We start from the raw sequence: 12,379 nt of genomic DNA on the forward strand, positions 1-12,379 counted from the left end.
TTATGTCTTTGTGATCTATGCTGAGTATTATTCTGAGCTTTACTGAGTTAGGACTGGAGAGTCCACCCGAGTTGTGGGACCGGAGGGTTCCACTGAGACACATCGACCAGAGGGTCTTATTTGAGATCTATCCATGAGAGGCTAATGAGTTATGTGTGGTATTTTGTGGATCTCACTAAGCTTCGTGCTTACTGTGTTATGTATTATTTGTTTCAAGTACTTCTCAGGATCATGGGAAGGCACCGACTTGTTTGTACACACAAGACAGAGTTATGTTTTGAGGGTCCTGGATTGTGTTAAAATAATTTATGAACATGTGTTTTTGATAAATTGACATTTGGGAGATTTGCGAACTATGTTTATGAGAATTCTGTGATTTTTAAAAATGAAAAGTTTGTTTGAAAATTTACGTGTTACAATATCTCCGCCCTTTTTTCTCAGTCTTTACCTCCATCGTTTGGATTTTTAGGTTGATGTTTATCCTCGTCGAATTTTTCACTGAGGTCTTTTGCTATATCAACAATGTTTCCTACTAGTTGCTTTTCATCAATCTTCCTCTTTAGCACTGTACGCTCGTTTGAGTTTTGCTTTTATTGTACTCACAGAACTTGGGATTGTCTTTGTTTTCCCCGATTGGGGCCTTGTTGATCGCGTGAACGTTGGTATGACCGCTTTTGCTATTGTGAGTCGTCTCTGTATAACGATCTGTACCATCTAGACATATGTCAGGGGTGACGATTGTTCCATTGTTGGTCACTATCTTGCCTTCCCTATTAGGCCGAGATTGGCCGCGACACCGCCTCCTTCTGCTTTACATATGCATTGGATATAGCTTTGATATTGGCCTCTTTTCGATGTTCCCCTTCGATTTGCCTCAGGTATTTTCAACACGGAACTTGAGTTCATCCCGGGATTGGGGAATGATTCCCTGCATCTTCTTCGATAAGGGCCCTGGGAGTAAACCTTGGGCAAAAGCTCCTATTACCAGAAACTCTTTATTTCCTAGAGTATTCAATGTCGCCAGCGTGAACCGGTTATAATATTCATGGATTGATTCCCCCTCTTTCTGCTTGCATGTCATTATAGAGTTAGCATCCCCTAAGTTGTTAAGGAAAAGGTATTCCAGTTGCTCAAAGCTGGAGATGTTGCATGGCCTCATAGATTTGAACCACTTGCCAGTGTTGCCAGTGAGGGTGCAAGGAAAATAAGTGCAAGTGAAGTGACGATCCATCTTGAGCGAAGTCATCGTCCATTCATAATTGTCAATGTGGTCGTCTAGATCTGTGGTACTGTCATATTTGGGCATGTGTGGGATCATCGCCGTGTGTAGATTCTTATATTATAGTAGCTCATGACTGAAATTAGAGATGGCGCTTCGCATGGGATTGTCCATGTATGAGGTTAACATCCCACTGTAAACCATATGCTGTTGTATTTTGTACGGGTTTGCCTACATCTGGCTATGCATAGTCGTCGGCGATATATATGGATGATACAGAGGTAGGTCTGGTATCAGCCCAAATTGATGGATGTCGTATTTTCCTATTGGGGAAACATGTATGAGTGTGCTTTCGTGTATTGTTGGGCATTCTGGTAGAACGGCTGAGTGGATGCTATGAGGAGATTAACTTCGGATAGAATTGGGAACTGAACGCCAAATTCGGAAGAACTGGGTCCCTGGCCCGCTAGGATCTACGTGCTTGCGAATTGTGGTTGAGTTGGTGTATGGATGGAATCTAGGATCTGCTGCACATATGATTTGAAGATCGACTGTTGTTATACGTAGAGCGGCATATTGGGCAAGCCTGCCATGGTGGTGTGTGGGTAGACCGTGGAGGAGATTTGTGGTTGTGGTTGGATTGTGTAGGGGATCAAAGTCCCAGTGCCGGAGGTGTGGGGGAGAGACTATTGTTGTTGAGGGAAAGAGGTCCTTGTTGGTTGTGTTGTACCGAGTTGCGGAGTTGCAGTTACGATTGCAACTTATGGGATTGAGTCGGTTGCAGGGCGCCATAGGTTGGCCATGGTGGTTGTTGTCGTCACTGTTGTGGAGCTCGGTGGCATTTGTGAAACAGGTGTGAGGTTTGATGTGTGTTCTTCCTGGACAGAAGGTTGTCCTCCCTCTAGTGACTGCATCGGACACAGTGGACTTATCTCCTATATTCCGGACACTATTGGAATTTCACCTGCCATTGTTGCTTTGTGGATTTGTTTCGTGAGTGTATCATTCTAGAGATACGCTCGCATGGCGCCATATGTTGTGATATGTTAGAGACAGTAGAGCTGAGGTTGCCAATGGGTTCAGTGTAGATGCCCTCTCCTGATATCACAGTACAAAAATGGAAAATAGATCGTTATTCGATGTCCGGGAGGGATTCCTGGGACGAAGCTTTGACGATCTAGTTAGTGATTGTTCTTAGAGAAGAGAAAGAATATTCACTGGAAAGAGAGTCCTCCTTCTTCGCGAGGAAGAAGGATCCTTTTATACCTTGTTCCTGATGCATGTAAACCTCAACGGATTCTGTTGTACATTCCTTCGTGGGGCGTGATGTGGCGGACTCCAACTAGAAGATCCTTTGTCACGTCCTTTTTACATCCTTTCCTCATTGGCTGGAGGAAGATCTTTCAGTTATTACGGAGATCGTGGCTTTCGTATGACGAGCACATGGGTTGCTCTGAATGGTCCCACGCACGTCGGGATGTTATCCCTTGGTGAGGAGATTATAGCGCTGCTCTGCACCATAACTGCCACGCCTATGTCTTTCATGTTGGCAAAGGCCCAACCTTGGCTTCAGACTTGGTCCGACTGAGTTCAGCTCAGGCCAAGCTCGGTACTAGTTTTGAATTCTCTTTTGGATGTTCCCTCTGAGGGATACGCTAACAGATGTAAAGGTGCACACTTTCAAGGCACGACTGGTTGCGAAGGGCTTTACTCAAACCCCAAGGGTTGACTATGATGAGACCTTTTCACTAGTGGTTAAGATTAAATCTATTAGGGTTATGTTAGCCATAGCTACGTTTCATGATTATGAAATTTGGTAGATGGATGTCAATATCGCTTTCCTTAATGGAAAGTTGGTTAAGGATGTCTACATGAGTCAACCAGAGGGTTTTGTAGATGTGAAGTACCCTAATAGTGTGTAAGCTCTAGAAATCAATCTATAGATTGAAACAAGCTTCTCGCGGATGGAATCTTTGCTTTGATGAGGAAGTCAAAGAGTTTGGTTTCTCTAGAAGTGAAGATGAATCTTGTGTATATGTCAAAGCTAGGAGTATAGTCACCTTCCTAGTATTGTATGTTGAAGACATACTACTCATAGGAAAAAACATTCCAACTTTGCAAGAGGTAAAGTCTTAGCTTGAAAGTGTTTTGCTATGAAGGATCTGTGAGAGGCTGCTTATATTATGGGAATAAGGATTTTGAGAAATAGGAGTAGAAGACTAATTGGACTTATTCAAAGCACATATTTGGATAAGGTGTTAAAGCGTTTTAGCATGGAAAATTCCAAGAAAGGAGAGTTACCTATCCAGAGTAATACCAAACTGAGTAAGACTCAGAGTCCGAGTACCAATGTAGAGATAGAGGAAATGAGTCGAGTTCCATATGCTTCCGCCGTTGGATCGATCATGTATACTATGACATGTACTCTCCCTGACGTGGCTTTTGCTTTCTACATGGTTAATCGATATCAGGGAAATTTGGGTAAAGCTCATTGGATAGAGGTCAAGAACATTCTTAATTATCTGCGAAGAACTAAGGACTGGGTCCTTGTGCTTGGTGGCAGTGATGACTTGAGAGTTACTGGGTATAGTGATGCCAGCTTTCAGACAGACAGAGACAACTTATGTTCCCAATCTGGCTAGGTGTTTACCTTTAATAGAGGAGCTGTGACTTGGAAAAGTTCGAAGTAGGAGACCGTAGCAAATTCTACATGTGAATCGGAGTATATAGCTGCGAGCAAAGCGTCAAAGGAGGCTATATGGTTGAAGAACTTCATTGGGTACCTTGGAGTTGTGCCAGCCATTAAGGAGCCAACGGAGATTTTCTACGATAATGAAGGATCGGCTGCCTTGACCAAGGAACCAAGAGATCATGGGAGATCTAGACATATCGACAAAAAATATCACTTTATCAGACATCGAGTAGAAGAAGGACACATCGTCGTAAAAAGGTGTCATCTGAAGTGAATCCAACAGATTCCCTAACAAAGGATCTGAGTATGGTTAACCATGTTCAGCATGCGAGGAGCAATGGTCTAAAGGATGATATTAGCTTTAGTGATCAGATAGATATTTAGAAACTTGTAACAAATAAATGTAATTGACATTTGATGATTAAATAATGGAGATTTATTTATGAGTATTTTTTACTATCTTTTATCAATTATTTGTCATTGTGTTTCATTTTTCATCTTTTACTTCCCGAATAACTAGATTATTCAAATATCCACAGTCGATCATACTTTGGGAGTAATTAGTAATGAATTAAGATTGTCATAAATTTAGTTGTAGATTATCTAAGTGTTTAGAAATAGCAATGGTTTGCTGCAACATTCATGAGTACTTTTGAAATGGGGATTTAAGTATTGGATTAAACCCATGCTCAGTGAATTACTTCATGGGATTTATCACGAGTAATTATGAGAAGATAATATTGTATAATCTTTAAACGGAGATATATGAGTTGTTGTTTACGAGTTGGTTGTGCATTGATAATGCGTAAACGCATCAATAACTTGGTGTTATAAAACATATTGTTGTGCATGATTTGATGAGTAAATAGTGCAAGCATGTAAGTCAAAGTTTATATGTTCCTTTTTCCCTAACAGGAAAAGTGATATCTTGGGCCCCTCGATGATTTGGTGTTGACTTGTGTGTCAGGCCCGATTTGGATTTAATTAATGTGTTCAATTGTAGTTCCTTGTCATTACATATCAGAAATTGGGAAACAAACTATTGGGCAATGAGAATGATTGTGCTCCATGTCCTTTTTCCACATGACATCTTGCAGAATGAAGGATTATATGATCACTTATCTTAGAACACGTTACTGAGTAGGTCAGAGTTCGACAGTGGCTTTGAGAGCTATAATTTGCTAATCAATTTTTGAAGTTGTACTTGCAGTTATAGTTATTAGACGTATCCAAGCGGGAGACTGTTGGATTAGGTGTATAAGCCCATAACTATAACTAATTTGTACTTGAATTGATAATAGCATAATCTTTTTAGGTTGTCTTCATACTAGCAACTAGACATGATGACTTTTGGAGAGAGATATTGAATTTATTATTAGGATAATAAATTGTAATAAATGATTTATTAATGTATTATGAAAATAATATATTAATTAGAGATCATGTTGTTCAATTAATATTTAATCAGAAATTAATTTGGAATTAATTTTGGGATTAAAGGAGTTAATTAAAAGTACAAGGGCTTATTAGCAATTAATTAATAGTTGTGGTTTTGGGCTCTTGGACAACCCTAAAGAAGGTTGGACGAAAACTCTAAGGAGGCCCTACGGATTTTTGTCCAAGGCTTTGAAAAGGTAAATCCATGGCCTGCTTAGGCCTTAAGCTGGAAATTAAGGTTTCCACCTGTAAACCCTAGTTTTGGGACTAACAAACCTTAACTATAAAAGGAGCCTCACCCATCTAAGTTTCGATATGCTTATGAAACCCTAGAAGAGCCAAAAATTTGAGCAACTTCCCTCCTTTCTCCTCTCATCCTCTTCCATAGTGTGTTTGTGAGCCATTAGATGTGCTACACTTGTGACACTTGTTCTCAAAGTCAATATCAAGAATCCATTGTTATTACAATATAACAATAAAGGTATGTGTTCTAATCCCTATTTTGTTAATTTCAAAAATACTAGAAGCATGCTAGGGTTTCTTGTTTTTGTGTTTAATGCTTATGTGTCTAATAGAGAAAACATAGATCCAAATATTTAGGGTTGCATGCACACATATGATTGTTTGTATGATTAAAACCCATCAATAATGTCCTCTGCCATGAGAGGGTTGCAGCCTAGAAGACTGATGTTAGGCCGAAAAGGCAACAGGAGATGTTTGAGAGCCATGTAAAGAAGAAACAAACAACTCATGGCCTTCGACCTGAGCAAGCAAATCACGAAAAGGGGACAAGGTTGCATAGCCATGTGAGCCGTAGAAAACATCTCAAAAGTCGGTCATAAGCCACAGAAAAACTAGTGACTTTTGTCAATGTCAGATACGGGTTGTCTGATAGCAGCAAGCTTGTCACATATAACTTTAAATTGTTTCCCGTAATAAGAAACTGAGAGATTTCCCTTCTTTAACTGACGTAAGGAGTCTTTGAGATTTTGAGAGTGTTCCATGGAACCATGGCTATAAGCCGATTCCAGGGCTTTCCAAACATCATGAGAGGTTGTAAAATTTAAAACTTCTACCTTAGCTTCCTTTGTGAGAGATGACTGGAGGAGAAGGAGAACTATTTTGTCTATATCAAACCATGAGGAATATTCTGGGTTTAGGGTAGATTTACCTTCTGCAATGATAGTTTTAGCTAGAGCAGGATGAGACCCCTCAACAAAACGCATCCAATTTTGATGAAGAAGTAGTGTTGCTATCTGATTTCGCCATAAGAGGAAATTGGCAGAGGAGAGCTTTATCGTGAGCATATGCATCAGAGTGTTCATGGGGAGAGGGGAGTCTTGTGAAGCCGATGAACCAGACATGGTAGAAGAAGTTTTATCGAGGGGAGATTGGGAAGGGATAGAAGGATCGATGATCGGCTAAGAAGAGAAGGGCAAAAAAATTAGGGTTTGCAATTAGAACAGACATGATATTTTGGTTGATACCATGAGAGGTAATATAAAATTTACCACCATTTCATTTTACATTGAACAATAAATTTATAGTAAAGAGTACAACATAAATTAAGGAATATACAAGGAAAGTGAATAATGGGTTAACAAATCAAAGATTATGATTGACATTGATTTATAGTAATATTATCTCTAATAAGATGTAACCATATTCAATGTCTTTTGTTACGTCAATATCATTGAATATCAATAATAACGTGCAACTTCTATTAGATGTATTAGAAAAAAAAACATTGCTTCCAAATTACTAACTATTTAAAGTTTAAATCCGTGTCAATGGCGTTGGTGACATTTTTCTAGTTAAGTATAGTATAATGAATGTCAAAGAGCCTTAATTTTTTAGTTCGTTTAGAGTCTTCAAATTAGTTGAGTTGTCTCTATGACAGTAAAAATAATAAGCTGGCTAACAAGGAATTAAATGTATGTGACATTTATTTCATGAGTTTTTATAGTCTGTACAAAGCATTTTGTCGCTATTAGGCCGGACGGAGTGGGGTTAGGGAAAGGAGCGGGAACCGATCCCGCACCTATGCATGTCGCACCGTGGGTGCGGGAAAGTAACCACGGGAAGCAACACGGGGGAGAGAGTCCCGCTCTCTCTCTCTCTCTCTCTCTCTCTCTCTCTCTCTCTGTCTCTCTCTTCTAACCATTGGCCGATGCATTTTTTTTCTTTTTTACTCAAACGGCTATATAACCGTTAACATATATATATATATATATATATATATATATATATATATATATATATATGTGTGTGTGTGTGTGTGTGTATATATATATATATATATATATATATATATATATATATATTCTTTTTTTTCCTTCCCTTTTCTTAATCTATAAATACTCAAACATTTTATCATTTTTTAAACCATAATCTATATTTCTCTATATTTCTTTCTAAAAAATATTACTCAAAATGTCATCGTCTTCATCATCTGATTCCATGGCTGTAGAGGAGGCTAAGTTTATCGGTTCCGTCATGGCGAAAACGGTTGCATACTATCAAAACCGACTTGGTGAAACATCACGTGCACGACCTAACCTAAGAAAGTCGTCGTTATGTAGAAATCACGAAGCCGGACACGATCGTCTTATAGAAGATTATTTTGCAGATGACGCCGTCTACGCTGTAAAGTTTCGACATTGGTTCCGGATGAGGAAGGAACTATTTTTTCGTATTGTTGGCGATTTGGAAGGCCGCTTTCCATATTTCCAATGGAAAATGGATGCAAGGGGAAAAAAATGTTTCTCTCCCATTCAAAAATGCACGACTTCGATTCGTCAGCTAGCATACGGCATGGGCGCAGACAAATGGGACGAGTATTTTAGGATGTCAGAGCGTACCGTGAGGGACTCTATGTACAAGTTCTGCAAAGCGATCTGTTTGGTTTACGGGCAACGATATTTGCGCAAACCAACTATCAACGATATCCACCAATTGTATACGGTGCATGCAGGCAAACATGGATTCCCTGGAATGCTAGGTAGTATCGATTGCATGCATTGGAGTTGGTCATTATGCCCCAACGCATGGCGTGGTCAGTACATGAGAGGCGACCACAAAGAGCCGACGATAATTCCAGAGGCTATCGCATCACATGATCTTTGGATATGGCATGCATTCTTTGGTCCAGCTGGTGCAAACAATGACATCAACGTGCTAGACCAGTCGTCTGTATTCAACGATATCTACCTTGGAAAGTCACACGATGTACCTTTTCAAGAAAATGGGGTAGCAGATAAGCGTGGATACTATCTTACTGACGGTATATATCCTCCCTTGTCTGTTTTTGTGAAATCGTTTACATGTCCTAACGACCCGAAAAGGAAAAAGTTTAAAGAGGCGCAAGAGTCAGCTAGGAAGGATGTGGAGCGAGCATTTGGTGTACTTAAGAGACGTTGGCAAGTACTAACGATCGGGGCAAGGTCATATGAGGTGAAAAGGTTACAACACGTAATGTATGCATGTATCATATTGCATAATATGATTCTTGAAGACGAAAGAAGAGCGATATGCTGATACAACGAAAATGAAGTTTTGCCAAATGTCGAAGGAGTAGCCGTTGGTACACAAGAGTATAGGGTGAATAGAAGAAAAGTACACAATCACGACCTTCATCAGGCCCTTCGTGCTGATTTGGTGGAGCACATTTATAGGACTCATATTCAGCCCCCGCACGAGTTATCTCACGATGATGATTTGTTTGACGAATTAGACGAGGATTCTGATATGTTCGTCGAGAGTGAAGATTCCGACGACGAGAGTGACGTTGAGGAGAATGATGCAGATGATCAAGGCGAGGACGAAGACGATGATTCTGAGTGACGTATCTAGGTTTAAATAAAATTAAGATATTAATTAATAATTTTTACTATGTTGTAGTTTGTTTGATTTTTTTTTTTGCGGTTTTTTTCTACTTATTTAAATATTAGGGTTAATGTAATTTTTATTTTATTTAATGAAATGCATTTTATTTTTAATTAAATTTTATGTTTGATATTAATTTAAAAATTATAAATAAAAAAAAATAATTTTATTTAAAATTAAAATAAATAAATAAATAAATAAAAAGTGAGGGAAGGACTTCCCTCCCACTTCTTGGCTTTTTTTGAATTTTAGGTGAGGGAAAAAAAGATATGGCCACCAAAAATTCCACTCCAATCTTATGAAAGCCAAAAAGAAAGAAGGATGGTTGCTATTGCTTATAAAGTCATAATTCCAAAAATTATTAAGCCGAGTAGGACCAAAGATGGTCGTCTACATAAGTATTTAATGGCCCATTTTTAGGCCTTCTATAACGACTTGTAAAGCGATTGCAAAGCCCATCTAAATGAGCACGTCGATGAGCAGGACTAAATGTTTCCCTCTTCTTCTCCTACTTATATTGTTTCATTATTCAAATAATGATATTTTTTAATCCAAAAAAATAACCAACTCATAAATTAACACTTAATACTATTTTTGTTTAACATTTGAACTTTTGACCTCAAAGATAAGAATAACTCCTGGATTAAAAGTCATTTGGTCAAATTTACGATATTAACTTGTTATTAAATATTATTATATCAATATTAAATAATGAATATTCATTCATATTTGTTATAAATCTATATAGCTTAAGGATATCTATTAATTAATGAATAGTTATTGTTAATTCTATATAGATGTTAAGAATATTTATTAATTATAATTATCAAAATATTTATAGAATATAAAATAGTCGTTGATACGTCACTAATGATATATTAAAAAGATTATTGTCCTTAGTTGATGTAAAATATAATTACAAAAGCCAAATACTATATAAAAAGGCAAATAGAATTACATATATATATATATATATATATATATATATATATATATATATATATATAGATGATCAAACATTTTGTTTCAACACGAGTAATTAAATTAATTAGTCATCACTGATTTCACTAATAGAATAAGATGGAGTTTCCTATAAAAATTTCTTAGGACAAAAAATTTATCGTTACCTCCTACACATTACTGAGGAATTTCCGAGGAAAACATCTTTCTGGCATTTCCTTAGAAGTTCCTCTGTAACAATTAACATGTAGGAAATACCGAGGAATTCTTCGTCATTGGAAGTCTCTCGGAAGTTCCTACGCTTTTCCTAAGAAATAAATATATATTTAAAGTTCCTAGGTAGTTCCTCAGAAGTTTTTTTATTACCATTTTATTATTATAAAAAAAATCACATCATTTTTAAAGTTACAAGGGATTTCTTAGGAAATTTTCGAACGAAAGTATCCCACCAAACATCTCAAACATTTAGCAATTGTGCTAGGAAGTCTTTGGGAAGTTCTTACACTTTTCCTAGGAAATAAATATATATTTAAAGTTCCTAGGAATTCCCTCAGAAATTCCTATGCTTTTCCTAGGAAATAAATATATATTTAACATTCCTAGGTAGTTCCTCGGTAGTTTTTTTACTAACATTTAAATATTAAACAAATCATATCATTTTTTTACTATGCGAAAGAGCTTTACGTTTATGTTGAAAGTGTTTTGCTTAAGTGGTTGTAACGCCCCGTTCTAAGAGTAGTTATTTATGGTTCCCCGAGATCAAGAGTAAGGGTGTTTCGGTCTTTTATGGGCAATGGGTTTTATTCGAGAAGGTTTAGGGTCGGGGTGTGTTGCTAGAAGCGTAGGGCTTCTTGCCACCTTTTCGTGGATATAAAGTTCGTCGGAAACGGACTTAAAATAAAGGAGCTATGGCACTTTGAAGATATTGTCACTTATGGCACTTGATGGAAAAAGTTGACAAAGCAAGGCCATGCATGCAAGGGACATGTGTGGGTACGCCCAGCGTAATGGAGTTAATGAAACGCGGGGTCCCTCGACGTACGCCCAGCGTACTGGAATTACGCCCAGCGTACGTCCAGTGTCTAGAAACCCTAATTTTAGGGCCAACTACTATATAAGGAACATTATGGTTCCAACCCCAGCCTTCATATCTGCCCTCTTACCCTCAGAAACCCTAAGTAGCCGTTCTTCTTCCATTGTTGTGGATATTTGACCTTGGAAAGCTTGGTTTGGCAAAAGAGAGCCTAGAAGAAGAAAGAAGAAGTTGTCAAAGAAGGAGTGGGGTGGCTGGAGCTCGTAGATCTGGAAAGGCATCATCTTTTGGAGCCCTTTTGAGGTATAAAGTCTCTTGCTTGACAATCATATTGTGTAGATCTACGTGTTATGAAGTTTTGACCTCATTCTTGTCCCAAAAACCCCAAAGTGATGCATGATGTGAGTTGGTTGAGATTAGCTGTCCTTTCAGACCTTGGGAGAGGTCTTGAGTGAGAAAAATGAGGTCCCAATGGCTTTGGTTGTCTCATGTGTGATATAAGTAGGTCTTAATGGATTAAGACCTTGGGTTAAGAGCTTTATGGACGTCCCAAGTAATAAAGTTTGAGACTTTATGAATCCTAGGCATATTTGGTCTATGGATCTGAAGTTTAGGCTTAAGAGCTTAAGCCATTAAGAACTTATGTGGGATTTTAGTTCAGCGAGATTACGCCCCGCGTAAATGGATGTACGCCCTGCGTAGTGGGTTTGTGTCCTGACTCCAATCCACGAGCATCGATGTACACCCAGCGTACCAAGAGGGGTACGCCCCGCGTACTCCCTCTATTGGGTTTTGATTTTGGGCCTTAAGTGATTGGGTTGTTATTGGGCTAGTGGGGCTTGGGCCGTGACTGAGCATTTTGGATGGAGTAATTTAGACCCAATAATTATTATGGACCTTGGATCTAGGCCCATTTGGTGAGGTGGGCACAATTTAGTAAATTAGGACAATATTAGGCTTTACATGAGGATTGACTTTGGGTCTTGGCCCAATAAGAGGATGATGGACTTAATGAGTGTTATGGGCCATTGGTCTAGAAAGTTGTGATGGTTTCTTATGTGATGGTTTTCATATGATAGTTGGGATTCCTGGCGAGTCAGCACTCAGAGAGTCGTAGGATTCCGGCAGTTGCAAGGTGAGTTTTCCTCACTGT

General features: G+C 38.4%; 1 pseudogene; it reads left to right on the forward strand.

Annotated features, from left to right (window-relative positions):
- Positions 1 to 7,781: 7,781 nt before the first annotated feature.
- LOC145099874 (protein ANTAGONIST OF LIKE HETEROCHROMATIN PROTEIN 1-like) lies at positions 7,782 to 9,191 on the forward strand (annotated as a pseudogene).
- Positions 9,192 to 12,379: the final 3,188 nt, after the last annotated feature.

This window comes from Lactuca serriola, chromosome 4 (genome assembly GCF_051521515.1).
Source record: "Lactuca serriola cultivar US96UC23 chromosome 4, Lser_US96UC23_V15, whole genome shotgun sequence".
In the NCBI taxonomy this organism is placed as follows: domain Eukaryota; kingdom Viridiplantae; phylum Streptophyta; class Magnoliopsida; order Asterales; family Asteraceae; genus Lactuca; species Lactuca serriola.